The sequence below is a fragment of the Epinephelus moara genome, chromosome 1, assembly GCF_006386435.1.
Source record: "Epinephelus moara isolate mb chromosome 1, YSFRI_EMoa_1.0, whole genome shotgun sequence".
NCBI lineage: Eukaryota > Metazoa > Chordata > Actinopteri > Perciformes > Serranidae > Epinephelus > Epinephelus moara.
In genome coordinates, this window is record NC_065506.1 from 48095018 (window position 1) to 48115571 (window position 20554).

The 20554-nt window shown below is 43.5% G+C and overlaps 1 protein-coding gene across 1 annotated transcript in view; it reads left to right on the top strand.

Moving 5' to 3' along the window:
* The window catches only part of LOC126393455 (CUGBP Elav-like family member 1), a 377556-nt gene that overhangs the window by 334184 nt on the left and 22818 nt on the right, over positions 1 to 20554 (top strand). The gene's annotated exons all lie outside the window — the stretch shown is intronic.

The following is a 20554-nucleotide window of genomic DNA, read 5'->3' on the forward strand; positions in this document are numbered from 1 at the left end:
GACTGATGGACACCTGAAACAACCAATGGGAGAGGAGGATGAGTTCGAGGAGGCGTGTCAGCACGAAACACACGAGCCAATGAGCAGCGAGTAACGTCACTTTGCGTGTACAAAATAAGGAAAAACAGAGCGTCAGCGGCCTCTGGCGGCCAAACTGAGACATTACTACATATTGTGGTCATTCCTGTTCTGCAGCATGTCTGTGTCCACACATGTAGATCACTCTTACTGTGAACTGCATCATGAAACTTGCTCCATTTAGTTGGTTGGTCTTATTATTATTTATTCTTTTATTTTCTTTATTATCTTATTATTTTACATCTGTGCTGTGGAAAGATATTTCTGCTGCCATTCAGCATGTGTATTTATTATATCTTGCTTTTATTTTTCACTGCTTACAATCATCACTCAGATGCAATATCAGTATGTGCTGAACTGCAATATCTTTATTGTCCCATCATGTGAATTCAGTCTGTCTCTTTATTGAATTTTGCTTCTTTTTGCTGCTTACTTATTACATTGCCTTGCGTTTGTGTTTTCCCACAGGATCTTAGTCCTATCGTTCTCAACCACTTTCGGTGGTGTCCCATCAGGACTTGGGGACTTCTTGTCCATACTTGGCACAGATGCTCCTGTGCACTACCCCAGCCACTTGGTTGTGCCTCTCGGTGCTCTCTGTCCCAGTTTGCATCTCACATCCTGCTACTATGTGCTGGACTGTCTCCGGGGGTCCTGTCTGCTGTGGTAGACCCCTGCCTCTATAGATCTGCTGCTCAGGGCCTGTTCTTGTGCTGCCATGATCGAGGCCTCTGTGCTGTCCCTTAGGCCAGCTTCTTCTAGCTACTAGAAGGATTTTTTGATGTCAGCCACTTCCTCTGTCTGCCAATTGGTCCTCTAGGATATTTCCTCTTACTCTTCATCACCCCGTCTTCTGCTGCCTGAGGCACTCTCTCTGAGCAGGTCATCCTGGGGTCCATCTTCCTGATCTTGGATGCTCCTTGTTTTAACCCAAATTGTGGCTCTGACACTCACTAATCCTCGCCCTCCCTTTTTACGCTTCTGGTAGAGCCTCAGGGTGCTGGACTTTGGGTGCATTGTGAGGAGTTTTCATGTCTTGACATCAGCGGCATCCATCTCCTCCTGTGTCCATCTCACTATTCCAGCTGGGTATCTGATGACTGGGAGGGCCTCCATGTTGATACACTGAGCTGGCTTCTTAGCACCTGTCTTACCCTCTGTAGGTATTTGGCTGTGGCTCTTTGCATCCTCATCATGACTCCCATTGGCCTGTGGGATACTCAGGTATCTGTAGCTGTCCTGTACGTCTGCCATCCTGCCCTCTGGTAGCTGCACCCGCTCAGTTCTGATCACCCTCTACCATGTGGCCATGTCCTCGCTGTAAATCCTGGTGAGGTGAGATATATATATATCTTTCTATATACATGTGTGTGTTTAAAAGAGACATCGCTGTTGAGTTTTTTGGGGGGTGGGCTTTTGAGCACCACAAGCCAAGTGCCATCTAGTTCCATTATATTGGAGAGAAGGCAGACATGTCCACAGCCAATATCTCTTTGGGTTGAGCAACCAGCAACCCTCCAGAGCTGCTGCCTAATAATGAAATATAATTAACAAATGATTATTTTTTACAAAGTAATTTAAATGAGCTCCAGTTTTACCAGCTGCAACATTTAAAGGGATGAAAATATTAATGCATCAATAATTAGTGAGTACTCTTACTCTTAATACTTAAAGTATATTTTGATGATAATAGCTTTTGCTACTTTTACTTAAATAAAGGATCTGAGTATTTCTTCCATCACCGTGCGACAGTATTACCTCCAACCCTTCAGAGGTACTGAGCATTACAGTATCTTTTACCAGTAATACCGTTGGTGTACTTCAATGACTGTATTGTACTGCATAAATCCAACAACAGGAAGTCTTGTGGTGAGCCCTCCTCCTCAAACTCAGCATTTTCTAAAAGGTGACCCTGCCCTCCTTCCATAGAGTCAGCAGAGCAAACTGCCCGCCTGCTGCTGCTGCTGCTGATGTAAAGGCTTCACTGACGTCAGCGTGTCTCTGAGCGTCCCTGTTCAGACCAGAGTCTGTTTGGCCCCTGCACCACCCTGATCCTTACATACCTGTGTGCAGGCCAGCTGCTGAACTCTGCAGGGTCACAGAGGGCCGTGATGCTGCTCATGAAAAGAGCATTTCATCAACAGCAGAGTGTAAAACAAGGTTCCTCTATAGTTAAACATGGAGAGGAGCGTGGGCACCCACACGTACAAATAGTGTCAGTGTAGACATTAAAATACATTTTCCCTGTTAGTGTGAGATTTGTTCTTTAAATAAGCTACAATTTACACTAAAACTCAAATGTGGTGTTTGTGTTGCATCACCTCAGCATGTAAGCACTGAGACAGAGTGTTAGCTGTCAGATTTATCTTGACTTTATCCGTCTTCTCCCTCACTACCTGCTGCTCCGGTCACAAAGAGCCTCTGTGAGGAGACCCTCCGCTGCCCTCCGCTGCCCTCCGCCCTCATATGGCTTCCATTTGCCAGTGACTTACAGCAACAGGTCAGACTGGGACAAGGAGGCTCATTATGAATGCAGCTCCAGTCTCTGTACCTCTGGGTCTCTGCAGGACCTGGTTGTTCCTCTAACTGATAAATATGGACGCAGCCATGTGGATGAGGCAACCCTCAGCTCGTAGGTGGAGGTGTGGCATGTGGAAATTTCCACAAAAGGGTCAAGTGAGTGCTTCAGATTATTCTCTTTAACACGCACGTGTGTAAACCAGTCCAGTGGAGCTGTTGATATTAAAGGACACATCTGGGGAAAAAAACAAACTAACACTGAATATCGTGATGAATCGTGTTCCTCCAGGTTGTAGTCCAAAAATTAAAAAGACATTAGTGATCCACACTGTTGCACAGGCTGCCATGTTTCTCAGTTATGATAAATGTGGGCACTGTGGTTTATTTTGAGTCAGTCCCATGTACACAGTCCTGCTGTTTGCTAGCACGCCAAACTAACCCTATATGTAACCCTGCTGGAATAATGTTTGCTGAAAACAACAGTGACCGGCTGTTATTGGAAATTATGTAGCCTTTATAAAGTGTGACTGCAAAAATAACTTTTGTTTTTTGTCAACAAAAAAGGAAAGAGGAAGAAATTTCTCAGAAGTGATCTTAAAAACAGAAGTATGGAAGACATTTTTAGATTTATTCACCATAATGTGGCAGCCAGAAGAAAAATTGGCACTGTACGTTTCTGCAAACTATGAATGCATTACATCTGCACATTTCATGCATATCATACCAGTGTTTCTAAAATGATGTATTATATGAGGGGACTTTCTCATCAGGAGGTGGAGGGGATGGTGGATGTCGTGACACTGAGGTGAGATGCCTGCATAGCTGCAGACCATTGTTCGAGACAAACAATAAAAAACAGTTGTTATTTGGGAATCACTGTGTTTCCAGCAGCTTTTTATCCCCAAACATGAGTGTTTTTAGCAGCTGTTTGCTGTTTTTCCAGTGTAGACAGTGCCAAGCCAGGCAGTTGTTATTTAACAAGACATTGCTGCTTCTCTAGGAGGAACTGTGCCCCCACAGCTGGATACTTTAAAGGTCCAGTGTGTAGAATGTAGTGGCATCTAGTGGTGAGGCTGCAGAATTAAAACGTCTCGTGTGTGCCAAGCGTGTAGGACAACTATAAAACACGAATGGCCCTGTCTACAGCCAGTGTTTGGTTTGTCTATTCTGGGCTACTGTAGAAACGTAACAACCTCCATGGAAGAGGACCCACTCCGTATGTAGATATAAACAGCTCATTCTAAGGTAACAAAACAACACAATTCTTATTTTTACTAAAGAAAACATACTTGTGAATATTATTTACTATTTTTGCCAGTCGTTGCTCCTAAAGCCTGCACACTTGACCTTTAAGCCAAAACACAGTCTTTTTCTAACCATAACCAAGTGTTTTTGTGTCTAACCCTAACCACACCTTCACCACAGCCTTGTTGAAACATAAAGTTTTAATGTATCAGCTACATAATGAGGTGCAAATATAACGTATCAGTGGTTTGCAGAAACGTACAATGCCAACATTTTTTTCTGGCGATTGGGTTGTGTTGATATGACAGCAGAGAAATTGACTTCTCTTCGACGTAATCTTTGCAGGGTAAAGATCTCTTCATAGTGCATCTGTAGTGTAATGTACCTGTTTAGTCTTATGCTTTAGTATCAGTTGACCTTTAAAAATACATGTCCAGGCAGTATACTCTGCTTGATCATAACCAGTCACATCTTGGTTTATTGTTTCATGTATCCACATAATGTGCACACACACACACACTCATCGGTGTATTGTATTGGATGCAGGATCTGATGTTCAAGGACGAAAGGTGAAAGTATCTAGGATCTGATAGGATTTGATGTTCATGTATAACACCATTATGTTCGGGCTTATGTGGGAAGGATTAAAGAGAAGAGGTATAGAGAGAGAGAGCACACAGAAAGCAAAACTTCAGTCCTGCTCCGGAGCTTGACTCATTGAGTTGTAGCTTGCCTGCGAACACATTAAACTCAGTTGCACTCGATTCTACGTGTCTCCAGTGATTCCTTGACTGCTGAGTATTTGGTTTTAAAGATACTTATTTTGGACAAGAGCAAAAGTAGTCTAAAAGGTGAAGACGAGGTCGGGACCCACCAGGCCCAATTCCTGGCCCCGAGTTCTGCTTCATCACATCAAATCGCTTTTCACAGTTGTGCTGTTGTCTAACAACAGATAGGTGTGAGACAATACATGCTGCGACAGGAGCAGAGAAAAAGAGCAAGCAGAGGGCAAGTGAGGAAAAAATGCATTTAATTCTGGGGTCAGTGAAGCTGGCAATAAGACAGTGGTGTGAAGTGCAGGAGTCCAGGAGTGCGTGTCTAGCCACTGCCAGTGTGGGGCTGTACATTGATAAATAATAGGGGAGTATTTTTTGATATGCAGCATTGCCGTCGGTGTGTTTTAGCCTTTTGAGTAACGTCACCATGTCCCTCACCTTTATCCCAAATTTACTTCAAATAAAGTTGCCTGAAATGTCACATCATTAACGCTGCTCTTTTGCTCTCTCTGTATCGCAGGTATTCATGTCTACATCCAGCTGGAGATGTTATATTAACTCTCTTCTGTCTAATCTTTGCCTCTGCAAACACAGCTGCTCAGAGAGGGTTTAAATTATACTGCAGAAACTCCGTGTTTCAAGGAGCTGCAGTGGCTTTAAGTTATTTTAACACTACATGTGAACACGTCCTGTTTGACCCAGCGCGGTGAGCATGGTGTCAGAAAGCCATATAAAACATGTACAAGACTTCTTTCAGAGGGTGAAGCACGTGTCACAACGCGGCGGTTAATGACTCTGGGTGTCGAGTGAACGCAGCGGTCTGGTTGCCGGTGGACGTCGTCTTTTATCAGCTGTGTTTTCCAGCCCTGCTCGGGGAGAAGAAGGTCTGGTTTGTTCTCTGTGGAAAGGAAAGAATGCTTAATCTGTGGGCCTGTTCGCTGTGTTCCTGACACAGCGAACAGGCCCACAGATTAAGCATCTGTGCTCATTTTGACACAGAGAAGTTGACATGCACGAACAGGCAAAGACATGAGCTCAAGCATGTTGTGGACAAACTAAAACTTTACTTTCAGGAGCTTTTCATGTGTGAGACGACATCAAGAGACCGTTGGGACAAAAACAGCTTCAAAAGTCACTGGAAAAAGAAGTTGATTTCCTTTTTTCAAAGTACTGCACCTTGTGTGTCTGACACCCTCCTCACATTACATATGGAACAAAACTGTAGCTATTCCTGTACTTGAAAAAAACCATCACCTGTGAACATAATGGAGACAGCAATTACGTGTCCCTAAAAAGCACTTAGCAAAACAAACTAGCTGAACATAACTCCTGGCAGACAGGGTTGATTTTTGTGTGTGTGTCACGATGGTGCAAGCAGAGAGGTAAATATGACATTTAATGGCATCTTGACTAAATATGTTACAGTTTATCTTGACATGAATGAAACACTTTAAAGTAACACCAGACTGTTTCTGCTGCTGAAGCAGGGGCGTAAACACAGACAGTGCAGGCAGTACGGTTGCACTGGGCCCCGTGGGGTGGAGGGGCCCAATTGGCACCAAGAAATACAATGAATTAGAATTATTAGCACACACAATGTGATAAAAAACAAGTATATAAAAATAAACATGGCAGGTGTTATGCAGGAGAGGTAGGAAACCTGAAGGAGCTCATGGTGAAAACCTCCCCTCTTGACTTTCAAATCTATTCTGATGCAAATAATATTTACTCTCCAAAACAAGAAGTTATAATAATCATAAATGAAACAGACACATTCACATGACACATAAATTGTTCAAAAAGGCAAACCATCTCCATCATGGTTTTCTGTTTTTGTAAAATACAAAATGATTGGCTTATTCTCCACAGCACTTTGAAAAAATTTGAACATCCACAACTCCCGCCTCCCTCCAAAGTCCCATCCCCCTCCTCCTGCAACTCCACCTCCCTCCAAAGGCCTACTCCCCGTCTACTCATCTATGAGTAGTCGGAGTTTTCTTAGAACCATATGAGAATGGTATAATTATGAGTTTTTATCTCTGGTGGAATTCACTTACATTTGAGTGTGCCATCAGCTTATTAATAGCATTTTAACCTAAACAAAGAAAAGCATAAAATTTCCTGAAAGGCAAGTACTCATACTCGTACTCGTCTCGTACTCGTCGTCTTCCGCTTATCCGGGTCCGGGTCACGGGGGCAGCAGCCTCAGCAAAGAAGCCCAGACAGTCCTCTCCCCAGCCACCTCCGTCAGCTCTTCCGAGGGAACCCCGAGGCATTCCCAGGCCAGCCGGGCGATGTAATCCCTCCAGCGTGTCCTGGGGTGGCCCCGAGGTCTCCTCCCGGTTGGACATGCCCGAAACACCTCCCAAGGGAGGCGTCTGGGAGGCATCCTTACCAGATGCCCGAACCACCTCAACTGGTTCCTCTCGATGTGGAGGAGCAGCGGCTCTACTCCGAGTCCCTCCCGGATGTCCGAGCTCCTCACCCTATCTCTAAGGCTGAGCCCAGCCACCCTGGGGAGGAAACTCATTTCGGCCGCTTGTCCTCACAATCTCGTTCTTTCGGTCACTACCCAGAGCTCATGACCATAGGTGAGGGTTGGAACGTAGATCGACCGGTAAATCAAGAGCTTCGCTTTCTGGCTAAGCTCCCTCTTCACCACAACGGACCGGTTAAGTGCCTGCATCACAGCTGACGCCGCCCCAATCCGCCTGTCAATCTCCCGCTCCATCCTACCCTCACTCGTGAACAAGATCCCGAGATACTTAGAAAGTTAAGTGTTGCTTTAAATCATGAGACAATACAATTTACAGCAGCTAGTTTAGGTGAAAAGTCTCTCAAGACTGACGAGCTGAGCACATCTGCAAAGGAATAGAACATAAAAGCAGAAGGAAGATACACTGTTGGTAAAATATATATACACCTAAAACTCTGTGTGCGTGTGTGTGTGTGTGTGTGTGTGTGTGCATGCTTCATAACTAGGGCGCACTAGGGCCCGTCATAATAGCGTGCACTGGGGCCCACTGTAACTCCTTTATGCCACTGTACCAAAGTAAAGGGTGGAAAAGTAGCCTAGTTAATGACTGATGAGGTGTATCTGACCCAAATGTTGCATTTATGATATGGGAGCCAATTATCTTTGTAATGAAATGAAGACTTAAATAAACTTTGCATAAGTTAAAATCCTGTTAAAATCATGTGTTTAGTGTGTAAATGATCTCTGTGTTTGTTAGATGCTCTGATTTAAAACCAATGTGAACAATGAAATGATTCTACTGACACTGAATAATATACAGGCTCCTCTTTTTTACCTGAGACTCCAGACTTTCTTCATGGATACTTTTTTCTTCAGTGATCTGATTGGTCAGAGGTCGGGGTGCTGACAGGCTGTGATCTGATACAGTTAACTGTATAAACATAAGTTACCACAGTAAAATAAAATCAGCTTCATAGTACTGAAAACCCAGAGTTAACCCTGAAGTTACCTCGCTAACTCCAAATCCTGCTTCGTAGTCCAGGCCTCTGTTTTATTTATTAGTACATATATATTATTTGGACTCAGGCAGGAGACATGTTGTAGATATTGTAAAAGTCTCACGTGCAGCAGGAATCAGGAGCTTGTTTCTGACCTCCTGCACAGGCTGAAGCTGCAGACGTGGTTCTGTTCTGCAGAGAGCTGCACACAGTGGCCATTCATATGGAAAAGAAAAAATAAACACGCTCTGCTTTCAACAAATGTTCTCCTGAGAGGTTTCTAACAAAATCCTTTCAGCAGCAGAGAGCAGACTTCCCGACTGCAGGGAAGTTTAAATAGAAGGTACAGTCCATCAGCTTGGTAAATACCCCTCCACACCCCCCCGACAGAACAATGAACACTGACACAGCTTCAGGTAAAATGATTTAATGAGTTTGTACATTAAGAACATGGTGATCTTAGCTGAGAATAAGGACTGGAATCAAAACAGCTCACCTCCCTATGTCCACAGTACAAAACTCTACACTAATAGTATACAATTTCATGTCATACGCTTTTTCGTGAGAGTTGAAAAATCTGAACTTCAGTGACAAATTCGAGCTGCGATAGCCAATCAGCACTGAGATCTTCTGGGGGTGTATGACGCAGAGGAAGTTGTGGAAGTTCAGGTAACGCTTAAGTCAGCCCGTGTTTTAGAGTGTACCTCTCGCCTACTTTCCCGGGAGTTAGCATATAACTCCCGGGAACTTACATGTACTTTCCCGGGAGTTAGAGCATAATTCCTCCCGGTCACTTACCACATACTTTCCCAGGAGTTAGAGTATAACGACGTGGTCACTTGGCATATACTTGCCAGGGAGTTAGAGTATCCCTCACGGTCGCTTAGCACATACTTTCCCAGGAGTTAGAGTATAACTCGTCAATTATGTAATTTCCCAAAACTTATGGTTTAATTTCCTTATATGAATCTGTATATGTATGAAGTGCAGTAAAAACAAATGCTTTTGCCCTTTGCTCATGGCAGTTGATTCAGTCACTTTTATGTAGCCTATGTGTCATCAGGCAATTTCACCCACACTCCAGGGTTTTAATATTTATGTTTTCTTTACATTTCATTGAATGAGTTTGAATATGAATATGTCAAGAAATGGGTCTATATTCTACAAATTGCCTAATTAACGGGCAGGCTGGAGTACAAAGCAAACTTACCTCTCTCAAGTGCACATCTCTGGAAGTCTTGTAGTGCCATCCAAGGACGAAACACAAACAATACAGTAATGTAATNAGACCCAGCCACTGGACGTACAGACACAAAAAAGATATCGATCATGTTGTCTCAATATGAAAATGATAGAGAAAGGGCATAACTCCCAAAGTATGTATTCAGCGAGTATTCCTTTAACATCAGTTCTTTTTTTGTTTTTTTTCCCCCCAAGATATTTTTTGGGGCATTTTAGCCTTTAATTGATAGGACGGACAAGTGTGAAAGGGGNACAGACACAAAAAAGATATCGATCATGTTGTCTCAATATGAAAATGATAGAGAAAGGGCATAACTCCCAAATCGTCAGAGTATTCCTTTAACATCAGTTCTTTTTTTGTTTTTTTTCCCCCCAAGATATTTTTTGGGGCAATTTAGCCTTTAATTGATAGGACGGACAAGTGTGAAAGGGGGAGAGAGAGAGAGAGGGCGTGACATGCAGCAAAGGGCCACAGGCTGGAGTCGAACCCAGGCCGCTGCAGCAACAGCCTTGTACATGGGGCGTCTGCTCTATCCACTAAGCCACCGACGCCCCATGTTAACATCAGTTAATCATTAGCTAGTTAACAACTGTTAGTTTACTCAACTTAATATATGATCATCATCAGTGTGCAATGCATCTGGTGATAGACTGGGCCACAAAGGGTTCATCCATTGCATCCGCCAAATTCTGGGAAAAAAGGCTGCATTTTTTGGCCGATGATGATGATGATGATGATGATGATGATGTGACACAATCTGTCTTCAAATGCAGCCTTCGAAGGCTGCAGCCCCTGAACTGAGACACAGCTACTGTTACATATAGGCCCAGATTACAGAATAGTTAACATGAAACTGTTTTCCATTTTCCAAAACAGCACATGCTTCAGATGATGTTGTTTTCTGAAAACTCTAAAAAGAAAATGCAGTCACAAAGCCTCCTCACTCAGGACAGTAAAAGCCAACAACAACCTGCAGTGTTCATTACTGTTCTGCTGTGTCACTGCAGTCCTGAACAGAAAGTGGCCTTTGCTGTGAAAGGAGCTTATAAATAAAGAAATGTCTGCAGATCCCTGAGGATTAAACTGAAACTCTGCCATGGATCCATCACTGTGAGTCGCTTCACCTCCACCTGTTTGGATCAACACTGTTCCTGATGAAGACAGAAAACAGCCTCAGGCACATGAATAACAGTTTACCGTTATTCTTATGTCATTGCAGAACACTTGTGCTTTGTTGACAGGTTGCTGAGGTGGCACTCGAGTGAAAATGTGTTCAGTTAGTGCGACAATTTAGTCATTCCACCCGACCCAGTATAAATAGCCCAGTTTGTAGCTACACCTCGACCCAAAACCTCTCAACAAATATTTAGAAAGTGGAAAAATCTAAACATAGCAGAGGAAATGTGAAACAATTGCCGACACAATCTCACCGTCCAGGAACAGTGAGCGCAGCCAGAGTCTCTCCCCTCCTCCCCTGGTCCAGGTGGTTCAGTTTCGGCACACTATTCAGATTTAAATCCAGCCAGAACACGTCCAAGCCTAAAATATTCTCCCCAGTCCTGCATCCCTTCAGCCTCTCATCAGGGCGATCACATGGAGAAGGAGCAACAATACACAATAAAATGTGCCTAAAGTTGGGGGAGCATGCCAATGGAAGCCCAGTATTCATATTAAATTATGTTTTAAAGCATCATGAGGTCCTGCAGTGGGGATCAGGCTGTGCTGTATGAATCTACTGAGCCCTCTGATCATTCTCTAACCTCAATCTGTCTCACAGGATGTAGACTGTGAGTATAAACAGCCATCTATTACACACAGTGTTCTCCTCCCCTTCTGCTATCTGCATGCAGTCCATTTGGTCCATATTGACATGATGACATCACACAGTTGCTGCAGATTTGTCGGCTGCACATCCATGATGAGAATCTCCCGTTCCAGCACATCCCAAAGGTGCTCTATTGGACTGAGATCTGGTGACTGTGGAGGCCATTGGAGTACAGTGAACTCATTGTCATGTTTGAGATGATGTGAGCTTTGTGACATGGTGCGTTATCCTGCTGGAAGTAGCCATCAGAAGATGGGTACACTGTGGTCATAAAGGGATGGACACGCTCAGCAACAATACTCAGGTAGGCTGTGGTGTTTAAACCATGCTCAGTTGGTACTAAGAAAATCTCCCCCACACCATTACACCACCAGCAGCAGCCTGAAGCGTTGATACAAGGCAGGATGGATCCATGCTTCCATCTGAATGTGGTTTTTCCAATCTTCTATTGTCCAGTTTTGGTGAGAAAACCCGTGTGAATTGTAGCCTCAGTTTCCTGTTGTTAGCTGACAGGAGTGGCACCTGGTGTGGTCTTCTGCTGCTGTAGCCCATCTGCTTCAAGGTTGGACAAGGTGTTGTTGCTTCAGAGATGGTCTTCTGCACACCTTGGTTGGAACCAGTGCTTATTTGACTTCCTGTTGCCTTTCTATCATCTTGAACCAGTCTGGCCATTCTCCTCTGACCTCTGGCATCAACAAGGCATTTTGGCTCACTGGATATTTTCTCTTTTTGGGACCATCCAACAACCATGCCATGTTCAAAGTCACTTAAATCACCTTTCTTCATCATTCTGATGCTCCGTTTTACATGCGTGCCAAGTTATTGGCTAATAAGTTATTTGTGTTAACAAGCTAAACAGGTGTACCTAATAAAGTGGCCAGAGAATATATATATATATATATATATATGTGTGTGTGTGTGTGTGTGTGTGTGTATACTCCCACAGTTGATGATGTGCAACAGAACGAAAGACATTTACAAAATCTAAGAATATCACATGCAAATCTCTTTTTCCCCTCTGTGTGCTCCAAGGACACAAAAAACTACGTGTTACGCCTCAATCTGTCCAACATCAACAGAATATTTCTCCTGAGGAACAAAGATCTTCCTGCTCAGGACCTAAGTTGCTTCCTCCAGGATTCTCTAACAAGCCTCCACAAGACACATTTGGAGCATCTTTATCCAGCCTGTAGGAGACATTATGCTCAGGGGCTGACGCTGACCTCGCCTGTAGATCTGCACCTCCTTCAAAGAGGGGCCTTTCACATCGAGAGGAATCAGTGAGCATGAAAATAATGAGACTGAAACCTCCGTAGTGATTTATATTTCACTAAAAATCTACAAAAGGTGGAGGAAGAAATTATTCATACAACATCAGAGCAGAAAAACTGAAGTGGAATATGTGTTGCTGTGTGGAAATGGAGCGTTACTGTCTTTAGGTCCCACTTAAACTCAACCTGGACCCCCATTATAAGTTAAGTGGGGTTCTTTTGTATCCATAGCAACAACATTTTTAGGCATGTGAATACTCTGTAATTGCACATGTTGCTGTTTCCTGCCCAGTGAGCTCCCAGTGGACTGAAAGAGCAGCTCTGTCTCCAGGTCTCTTTTTTCAGGAGTGAAAGCGAGCGGGCAGAGAGATGTTAAAGGGGCGAGGCGTGATACACTCAAATGTTTCAGGAGCTCATTAAAGAGCCCAGAGGTGACGGCAGGACAACACAGCAGACAATCATGTGAAATGTACTAAAGCACTATACTTAAGAACAAATTTAAGGTACTTTACTTGAGTATTAAATGCTATTATTTACTTCTATTCCACTACACCTCAGAGGTAAATTCATAGCCTATATAGAATAACGGACGTAGTTACCGTGACGTCACCCATTAATTTGTGTGTTTTCACAGTTTGGTATTAGTAGCCTACTTTTCCTAATATGTTTTATGGGGATCACTTTAGAGGTGTTGATGGTTAAAAACACTACACAGAGCAATAAAGTTATTCTGAGCTCAGCGCATACAATATGAACACAGTAGTGTATTTCATTTGGGAAACACTGATTCAAGTGTGATTATTCAAAAGACTCCACTGGCTGATCTCCAGGATCATTACCTCATTTCTACTAAAGTGGGTGGAACGGCACACACCCTTTTACTATACCTCCACCCCCTTTCCTTCCTCGCCCTTGAGTCAAGTATGCCATGATGACCCTGGTTAGGTTTCCTTCAAAGTAAAAGCATAACATTTGCCCAAAATCACACTACTCCTACTAGTACTACTGCTGCTGCTGTGATTAAGAAGATTAAGAAGAATAAGATTTTGGGCTGCTAAAACTTCACCCTGATTATGACCATGATAACTTCTATGAAGGGGCAGCATGTGGTCTCCCCAGAGTGAGACAATGTGTTTACTGAGTGATCTGTGGCATGCATTGAGAGCACGGTCTCACTCCGAAGTCGTCTAAATCAGGCGCTTGGGCAGTGACTTGAGTCATCAAAAACCAACAAAAAAAGGCGTCCTTTAAAGCCACAGTGTGCAGGAATTTCTCCCATCTAACGTTGAGATGATATATTGCATTCAAACTGATAGCGCACTCTAGCACCTCACTATTTCAAACGCGTATTGCAACATTGGTAGCCGCTGTGTACCAAAAAGCTATGATAATATTGATGAAACCATGTCATCCGATACTTCATGGAGTATTCATTCAGGCTGCTACACAGACACACGCCACGCAAGTTGACAAACCCCCTCCTCACCATGCTGGCTGTGTGTACAACGTAGGACTGTTGGGGCGGATGTAAATCAAAACAAACCAATCACGTCTTGTCTTTTGACAACTGACAAGTGGCTCAACCTCACACACCTCATCCCTCTCCTCGCGCCACTAACAGTGGCTAACAGCTTTTAGCGGCCAGCACCGCTGACAGCTGTTAGCGGTGTTAGCTGTAATTGCATTACTGTTCTCCTTCAGCAGCTCTCTCCACCTGGGAAAGGCTACCCTGATGTTGACCCTCGTTTTTTGAATTCGCCAGTCACGTTGCCTTTTTGATTCCCTTTTGTGCTTTCTTGGCGACGAGGATTCCGTCTCCCGTGATGCTGCATATGCATGATCCTGCATTATGCTCAAAGAGTGGGACTTTGTTATGCTGCAGTAGTGCCGGGATTGTCTTCTCAGTCACGCAGCGCTGACCTGGCTCTCAGTGAAAACGCTGAAGGCGGGGCTGTATGTCCCTTGCTGGCGGATATATTCTCAAGATGGCGAAACGTTATGGAACCCCCCAGACGACTTACCCGCACAATAAACAAACAAATCTGAAATTCTCCTTTTACGAGAATAAGTCAGATTATTGGTGGAGGTAATAGTACACCAATGATGACATATTTATGAATGCAGACATTGATTTTTGGCAATAAACAGCTGAAAATGTTTCACACTGTCCCTCTAACGTCGGTTGCTGTTATAGGTTAACAGCACTAGGTGGTGTCAGGGGGAGACACGGCGGGACAAGGATGAAAGTTAAGACGACAAAAGTCCGAGAGGGGCGGGTAATTAGCTACAGAGACCAAAACTGTTTTTTGCTCCAGGCTGTAAACATGTTTATTTCTGCTCTAAAATTGAACATCTTAACATGAGGGTCAGTGAGGATTGATTCGCTCTTGGAGTCTGCCTCAAGTGGACATTAGAGGAGCTGCAGTTTGTGGCACTTCTGCGTTGCCTCCATTTATCAGCCCTGAGGATTGCCACTCGGTGGAATCTAGGCCTCAGTCTAATCTATCGTGTATCCTGGGCCTTCAGCACGCGGTCTGGTACCTAAAGGCCAGTGATTTTCAAACTTGTTGTACCCAAGGCACAGCAAAGGCTAAGCCAACATCTCAAGGTGCACCTGTATTTATATCTGTGCACAATAGCGTCTATACTATATAGATATAAAGATACGAAAAGAATAAGACAGGAAGCTTTCACGATTCTGTCTACTGATCCTGACTTACTTGTTCTTTTATCTCTGACATGTGTTTGGATGTTACATACTGTACCTTGACATGTTTCGGTGGAAACTTCCGCCTTCCTCAGAAGTGTCACTTGGTGGTAGTTGTGACACGTCTTTATCAGCTGATCTGTCAATCAGCTGATATTAGGGAGGCATGACACCGATAACGCCACCTGCTGTCCGTTCGTCGCCTCTACCTTGAAACATGTCAAGGTATGTAACATCCTAACACACGTCTGAGATAAAAGAACAACTAAAGTCATTATCAGAAACTGAAGACATAATGAACACCACTGAACTGTCTACTGATCCGTTTTATTTCTCTTTTCTTTCAGCTGTAGGTCGTCTTCACTTGTTCTTTGGTGTAATTTGCTCTGTACAATAAAGCGATCCATCGTCCCACTCACGGCTTTCCTCTTTTAAATGTTATCATCCCTCACACTGGCTGCCAGTCAGGGCTTTAGATGTGTCACACACTTAAAATTCCCACATGCACAACAGTGACAAATAGGTTCCTTATTCCCTAAGGTTTTTAAAATTAAATTACATTTTTTTTAGGTAGAGTTTGCCTCTTTATTAGGAAATGGGTGCGCACAGCATACTGATGCAGTCAATTAAAAATTAATTCATAACTTTTTGCATAGGTCCAGTTGAATATTGCAATAATAATTTGAGGTTATCACAAAATCCCAGGGCACAGCCTTTTAGGAACCACTGCCTTTGGCAACCCTGTCTCACTCCGAAGTCGTTGAAAACTGGCACTTGGTCAGTGACTTCAGGGGTTAGACACTGACAAAAAAGTCATCCTTTCACGCCAGTATGATACCTGGCTGGTCGCCATTATTGTTTAATGGTGCCTAGTGGGAGAACACATCAAAAGCAAAGGCGGCAGAAGGTCAAGTAGGGAGGGAGAGGTGATGGATGGGTCCAGCAACCACTGACTTTCACCTGGGAGGACAGTGTTCACTTCATGTAAGATTGTAAAGCCAAACCCCGCTCTTTTTTCCTAGACCCAACACATGGTTATGTGCGTTTGTTGTTAAAAGAAAAACATCAATTTGCGATGTTGCACCAGCATAAGTCAAGACTGCAGACATCCACCTCAGTTTGATATGCAGCTCAGTTTTAATACAACATGTTCTTTCAGCTGAGGGGTCCTTGGTCTGTAGTTCAAGGTAAAACATGTCCATATTATCTTTTACATTTACAGTGAATCAATGAATATGATGCCTGATTCTTTACAAACACCATTCAACATTCAATTTGCAGCTTTCCAAAGAGCTGGACGCTCACTAAAACAGTTCTCTGACGTCTTCTCTCATCACATGATCTTTTCTTTAACCTGCAACACACTGTGATCAACTCAACCATCTTTGTGAAAAGTTTGAAGTCTGCTTTTATTTTGAAAGCACCCCTTCCTTCAGTGTGAGCAGCTTGACGGCGGTGTCTCCCTACTGAGGTGTAACCATCAGACCTGGTCAGAGTCTCACTCCTCCGCACACAGCCGAGCATCCTGAACTCTGCTGCTGCTGCTGCTGCTGCTGCTGCTGCTCACTGGGACTTTAAAACTCACACCCTGGAGCTCAGCCGAGCCAAAAACACACCACAGAAGAAGAGTTTGACTTTGACAGGAGCGAAGATTTTTCTGCAACAGGTGGGTGGTTTACTTTGTTTCATTGTTTGGTTTGGTTTTGGCAACTTTTACAAAGAAATGTGAAACTTATGATCAGAACTCTCATCTCCCTCTGTGCATGTGTACTTTATTAAAACTGTGTTTTAACAAAATATTTGATTTGCTGCTGCTGGACAATCAGCAAATCAGTATAATGTCTGAGCAAAACAAAACAAAATAAACATTAGAATGAAATTTGTCAATCGCCAAGAAAATTGAAATTAATTAAATCAATTAAAAACCATATCTTTCATGAAGAGTCTGCCTTCTCTCCAATATAATGGAACTAGATGACACTCAGCTTGTGGTGCTCAAAGTGCCAAAAAATACATTTAAAGAACTCAACAGCAATCACCAAAATTTTCCAGTTTGTGCCCTTATGCCGAAAAAAGACAATATTCCTACTAAGCTGTTTACATCGCTAATGAAAGTTAATATTCCACTAACATCCCTGCATACTCTGAATAACGTGCCTCAACATGATGTTTATCACATCAAACGGATGGAGCTGCTTCATTTTGGTTCTTTGCATCAAAACAGGATTTTTTTCCAACTCCAGAAGTTTCTAACTGGTCTTGTTTGACTGTGTGGACTCAGCCTCCCTCTTCCTTCAACCACGACCACCAAGGGTCAGTGTTGTGATATTTGCACATATCCAAAAACCTGCTGATACCCAAGTCTTTCATAATAGTTAAAAGCAGGTGTGTGTTTCTTCTTCCAAACAGAAATGTGGGCTTTTCTGTTGCAGCCTTGCAAACTCTTGGCGAGTTGGTTTGTGTACAACCAACCTGGTCTCACTCTGAAGTCGTCAAAATCTGACGCTTGGGCAGTGACATGTGGCGTCAGACACCGACGAAAAAAGCCATCCTTTCACATTGGCACGATACATGGCAGGTCGGTGTTATAGTTTAATAGCGCTTGGCGGTATCAGAGGGGAACGCGGCAGGACAAGAATGAAAGATGAAAGTCTGAGGAGGGCGAGCGAGAGTGAAAGCCAAACCTTGAGACTTGGGTTGGGAACCAGAGGGTCGCCGGCTCAAGCCCCCATATGAAGTATGGAGCGTGGACTGGTAGCTGGATAGGTGTCAGCTTGCCTCCTGGACCCTTGAGCAAGGCACTAAACCGCCAACTGGTTACAGCACCTGTCCATGTGCAGCCCCCTCACTCTGACATCTCTCCATTTAATGCATGTATAGATCCTGCTTGTGCGTGTGTGTGTGTGTGTGTGTGTACTTCAGGCCTGTGTGTGTATGATGATAGAGTGAAAAAACTGAATTTCCCCTCAGGGATGAATAAAGTATTTCTTCTTCTTGTGAGCAGTTTCATGTAGGAACTATTTTTTTCAGTCGTATCACTGCATAGAAGGACGTGTGCATCTACTGATGGTTGACAGGCTCGTGCTTGTGACAGTGTGAAATATAAACATAAATGGCGTCCTCTTCAGCTGAGCTGTAACGTTAGCTAGCTCAGTGGGTGAGCTAGCAGTAGATGCACACTTCATGTAGATGCACGGTTGGCGGGTGTAGTTTGGTAAAAAGAAAATAGTTCCTACGTGAAACTGCTCACAACAAAGTCTGTGGATTATCTTGAGCACCACAAGCCGAGTGCCGTTTAGTTCCATTATATTGGAGAGAAGTCAGACATCTCTACGCTCGACATCTCCAACACTCTGCAACTCACACCAAAACTATCTTGACTGATAGATAGCACCACAGGTTAGAGGAAAATATCAAAATTTCAAATTATATCCTTAACATGATATGACAGTGCATTGTGTTCAGCTTTCCACAGGAGCTAAAGTATCAGAAAGTCCCTGAAAGTCAGTATAACTCTCTGTGGAGTAACACAGACTCTCATATTTAAGTTGATTATATTATGCAGCAGATTTAAAAACAGCTGGTGTTGATAAAAAAAACTGCAGCAAGTCAATAAATGTTTAAATTTGACAACAAGTCATCAAGATATTCTACATCCCCAACAGGAATATTACAGTGACTTCTTTCCAGTAAGGGGGCGTGCCTCTACTGGACATAATTAAACTGAAGTTATCAAACCTGAGTGATTAGATGAGATGTGCGCCTCATGTAGAGAGCATATTTTTTTAAAAGGACAGAGGGACAGGTGAGGATCACAGCCCTGTCACTGCCACACCCTCGCCCATCGACTCCTCCCATCATGTCTCACCCTTTTCCGAGTCTCGGGCCTGAATGTCAGCAGTGTTGAGACGTGATGGAAAGGCTGCTGTTTACATAGGCGCTGGTGTCGTCAGAGCTGCCATAATACAGGCTTCAGGGGGAACAGATCTGGTGTTATGGGCCCCGGTCTCTCTGGGAGTGGACCTCACCAGCAGCTGAATGAGCTCAGTGTGGAGCCGGCCACCAGCATGGCTCACACACAACTCAGCTGCTAATGAACTGTCACTTAGTCCAAACAGCGCGGCTCAGTGCTGAAGAGACACTCCCTCAGGTTTAAACATTCTTTAAAGGGAAGGTAAAGAAGCTGGAAACTGAAGTTAAACTCTGACGTCCAGTTAGAGAACATACACTGATGAAGAGTTTATATTCAGCTGCTGTACTGATGTTTTTCTTTCCTTCAGTAGTAACTATTCTAACAGAGATAAAACCAGTTTAAAGGTCCAGGGTGTAGGGTTTAGGGGGATATATTAGCAGAAATGAAATATAATATAATAACCATGTTTTCTTTATTGTATAATCACCTGAAAATAAGAATCATTGTGTTTCCGTTACCTTAGAATGAGACGTTTATATCTACATAGGGAGCAGGTCCTCGTCTACAGAGATCACTATGTTGCACGGCCATGTTTCTACAGTAGCCCAGAATAGGCAAACTTAACACTTGGTGAAGCTAGAGAGATTAGCGTTTTTGTGACGGAAACCGTAGTTCATGGCCCTTTTCGAAAAAGAGCTTCTTTTTTAAATGTAAAACTGCTTTATTATCTCATTCATGAAACAGTGCATAGGATCCAGACTAAAAATGTACATACGAATGAAAGTCAAAAACGGCGTGCATCAAAAAATATTTGACAAATTTCTACAATCAGGCCTCCATCTCATCATCAACATCGCCAATTTCCTGTCTCAAGAAAGGGCTGTAAGCATGGGTTAAAGTTTCTCCCATCAAGTCTGTTTTTATAGATCACTACGTTTGCATGGAAATGGCGTATGCCTCCTTCCAGGTCTCGTTTTGTGCGTATGCAATGTTTATAAACTAGACCCATGATCCCTTTCTTTTGGAGAGGAAGAGATCTCTGAGGATAATTTAGCTCCCGGTTGAAACCTCCCGAACATCTGGATCTTAAGTTATCAGAGGAAAAGGTGAGCACATATTTGCAGCACTAGGCTAACATGCTGTCTGACATACCAAAGGTTTTTATTTGGTGTTTTTACTTGTTTAAACCAGCTGGTCTGTTTGTTTTGGGGTGGAAGAGACCTCTGAGGATAGTTTTGTTCCTGGTAAAAACCTCCTGAGCAATAAATACCAGAGCATGTGAGCGGAGCGGGTGAAAATTTCCGCTCCTCGCTCGCAGATCTGTCACTTTGCGCCGCTCGTCCGCTCCGCTTGGTTCTGCGCATTCTTCGCTCCGCTCCATCATAAATTTTATCCCGCTCCACTTGCTCACCACTCCGCTCAAAAAAACTGCGTCGTACTACCCTAACCTGTAATCTTCGAATCACAAATAAAACGGGGTCTGCCCATTTTTCCGACAGCCC